The sequence below is a fragment of the Vipera berus genome (genome assembly GCF_964194415.1).
Source record: "Vipera berus genome assembly, chromosome: 4".
Lineage (NCBI taxonomy): Eukaryota > Metazoa > Chordata > Lepidosauria > Squamata > Viperidae > Vipera > Vipera berus.
This window is the reverse complement of record NC_138206.1, coordinates 54,138,276-54,142,000: the sequence shown is the minus strand read 5'-3', so window position 1 is coordinate 54,142,000 and position 3,725 is coordinate 54,138,276. Positions and strand designations below refer to the sequence as shown.

At 40.2% G+C, this 3,725-nt stretch overlaps 1 long non-coding RNA gene across 1 annotated transcript; it reads left to right on the top strand.

The window, feature by feature from the left end:
• Positions 1-357: 357 nt before the first annotated feature.
• On the top strand, positions 358-3,237 carry LOC308667336. The gene is made up of 3 exons (XR_014026262.1): positions 358-477; positions 895-1,045; positions 2,602-3,237. It is a non-coding gene; the product is annotated as an uncharacterized lncRNA (long non-coding RNA).
• The last annotated feature ends 488 nt before the right edge of the window (positions 3,238-3,725 follow it).

The window sequence follows — 3,725 nt, the reverse complement described above, 5'->3', positions numbered from 1 at the left end:
CTCAGAGTACCTCCTTCCTTGCCAGCAATCAATCAGTAAATAATACCCTAGTCAGGGAACTACCAACTCAGACAAACAATCTAGCATAAACAACCTAATCAAGGAATTCCCAAGAAGAAAACAACAACACCCAGCAACATTGACAGGATAAGCCATTAGTGTGTAAACAGAGGGCAAACTTCACTCCCTATTAGCACTGAAGTTGTTACCTAGTTGGGTAAGGAAACATCTGCAAGCAAAGAACCAAGCTCTGAGAGCACCCAGTATTTTAAGCAAAATAATGCTCTAATCTAATGGAGCACAAGAAACAGAATAAAAATTATTCTACTCTGAACTTTTTTACAGTGCTTATGAAGTAACAGCTGCGCTATGCCATAGATGCTGATCCATAATGTAAATGATAATTTTCTACTTTTAACTCATTTTCTCTTTTGCCTTGCAGTTCATGCAAAAGTATTTGGAAAGACAATTAAAAGGGTAAGAACTTGCCACCATTCTAAAAACAAAAAAGCAACTTCCCCTCTTCATTCTAACATTGCAAAAAAGGCAATTTTTCCTAGGGATATAACTACAAATTAGTTTATCAAAGCAGATCTTTTTAGGAAGACCTTTACACAATAAGTGTGCATTTTAACTTGAAACAAACAACCAAATAACAAAGAATGTGTATATATAGGACTAACTTTTCTCTCAATGCTGCTAAACAATCTCCACCTCCAGACAACATGGCTCATGGTTGAATATACAGATTTTAAATCTAAGCCAAATGTTGTCACCTCCATAAAGGTGAGGAAATATCAACACACATTCTCAAAATGGCTGTTTCAAGAATAGCTTTATAAATTCTTTTGGGATTAACCCATCTGATTCTTTTTTCTTTTACATTCTGGGTAGGATGTATTGACTAAAGGGCAGACTAGTCCCCACTTTTCTCAACATGACAGTATTGTGGAATCAAGCAAGGATTTCCTGAAAACTTATCCTTTAACTGGGAAGAATTTCCAAAAAGCAGCACTCCAGCCTTCCAAGAAATCAAAGAAAAGAGGTACATCTTTTGACAGGGAACAATGCCAGTTTGATATTGTAAGCATCAAAAGACTTGAATTTAAATTTAGAAATGCATAGAGAGATCTGGATTCTGAAGTTTCTGATAAATTATAATTGATCTTGGGAATCATAATTCTGACCCAGCCATTACTGCATTCAGCCACTGATTGCAGAAAAACCATTCCTATTTTGAAAGTTTATATCCCTGCTTGCACCACTGCAGTATCAGTTAGACTCGGTAGAATCTTCTAGTTTTCCCTAGATCAGGGGTCAGCAACCTGAAACAGTGAAAGAGCCACTCAGAACCATTTCCCTCACAAAAGGAAAAACTGGGAGCCGCAAAAAATGTGTGCGCATGCGTGTACATGCGCACATGCGCAGAACAGGGTTTCACTGAAGAGTGGAGCCAAGGCGAGATATGCACCTACCCTGCATATTTGAATTGATTGGTTGAACTTTTTTAATCCCACTTTTTTTTTTTTGGACTGCACATGGCAGAGGACTGGGAGCCGCAGGAGATGGCTGAAAGAGCCGCATGCGGCTCCGGAGCCGCGGGTTGCAGATCAAGATAAGCCAGAGCTGCAGAACACATGTCGTAAATCATAGATCAATACAACTTTTCCCAAACTGCTACTAACTAGATACATTGGAACTGAATTTCCCTGACTTTTTGTCAGCAGGGCTAAATGGTGGGAATGCTAGTAAGTATAATTTTAGTGTATCTGAAAAGTTCCAGATTGGAGAATGTCAGATGGAAGATAATGAGGAATTATCCAGCGGTGGGATTCAAATATGTGAACATCTGTGTGGATGCTGCTTCTGGAAATCCACTCTGGGCCTGGGCAACAAAAAATTAGCTACCGGTTCTGCCGAAGTGGTGCGAACCGGCTGAATCCCGCCACTGAAACCATTCCGTGTAACATTTCAAAAAGCAGATACAGCATATGAATATGATAACAGCAGTACGGTTACTGGTGGGACAATATTGGAAGAAGGATAGTTTGCCCACTATAGAAGAATGGGTGTTTAAAGTTTCGAATCTTGCAGAAATGTCTAAGATTTCTGCTTATTTGAAAGATCATTCACAGGAAAGATATATTTCAGTTTGGAGGAGATGGATAAATTATATTCAGAACAAATATGGGACTAAAAAGTTTCATTTAGCTTATGAGTAGATTTTAGTGGGATATTGTTATTGGTACTTTGTTTGTAGTTATGTTAAAGGGGAGTTAAAGCACATTATGAATTTGGTTAATTGTATATTATGCATAATTTTTATTTAGAATATGATTATTGTAACTATAATCCTGTATTTAGCTCTGGGAAGTGGGGGGGGGAAGTGGGTGGGTTTGGGGTGGGAGGGATTTGGGGATATATTGTAAAATTCTGTTTTTGTAAAACTCTTTAATAAAAAAAAAGCAGATACAGTAGATGTGAATGGCTGACTGAAAGTATTCCTTGAGCAAAGGTAAACAAAAGCTATATTAGAGAGAGGTTTGTGTGAATCATACTTTAACTGGGCTTTTCAAGTGATCTTTTTTTTTTCTATTCCAGCCTGTTTTTGGAAATACTGTGTGCAAAGCAAGTAATTGCTTGAAAGTGTCGACTCAGCAAACCATTCTGGTGATTACAGAATTGAAGCCTGACAATGAAATCTTCGGAATCTGAAGACTTCTTCCAAGCAGTGATTAGTGCAAATAACAATTTGACCTTTGTGTTCATACATATTTAAAACACATCTCAGTATTTAAGGCTTGTACTATTTTTTAAAAATATAATAATATAATAAAATAATTTTTATACGAACCATGGTATATTAATGGAATCTTGACAGGAATAGTGTTACATCTTTCTGGATGACAACATAGAGGTTTCTTCAAATAATGCAAAAGAAAAAAAAAAGCATATGCTCTCTAGGACCGAGGATATCCATAGAAAGTGCTGGGAAATGCCTAGGACAGTGATGGCGAACCTTTTAGAGACCGAGTGTCCAAAACCCACCCCGCCCACTCCCGCTCCCGCTCCCACCCCACCCACAGGGCCAACCACCTCCTCCATGGCCCGCTGCAGCAGATCACCCAGGCGGTCCTGCAGCACCATGGCGGCCATGCCCTCCACCCACACTCCGTAGCATCATCTGCGCACAATGGGGCACAAGGGCGGAGTCTTGTCCTTGCTGTCCGGCTGCCATGTCCTTGGCTGCGCTGCTCCATGCAGGCCGCGCCCAGGGGCGACTCTCCTCTGAGGGGGCTGCTGGTCAGGAGGGGGCAAGGGGGAGGCGGGGGCTGGGGGGAGGCGGGGCTGGGACAACAGCACACGTACCTACAGAGAGGGCTCTGAGTGCCACCTCTGGCGTGTGTGCCATAGGTTCGCCACCACTGGCCTAAGATATCTAAGTAATTTGTATGTCTGTAGCTTGGAATGTTATTATCCATAGCACTTCTTTTGATCCACACGCTGCTTTTAGATGCAATAAATCTATGTCCAAAATAGATCTGAATTATAGATTTGGCCTATACGCACATACTTTTCTAGTCTTCTATTCATCCCAAATTTACAACTGTTAAATTTCTTGCAGCTTAATTTGGACCTAGACTCAGAAAATTACTAACCCCCCCCCTTTTTTTTCTTTATTCAGTTGCAACATCGTAATTTTAATGTTCTTGACACTTTAATAT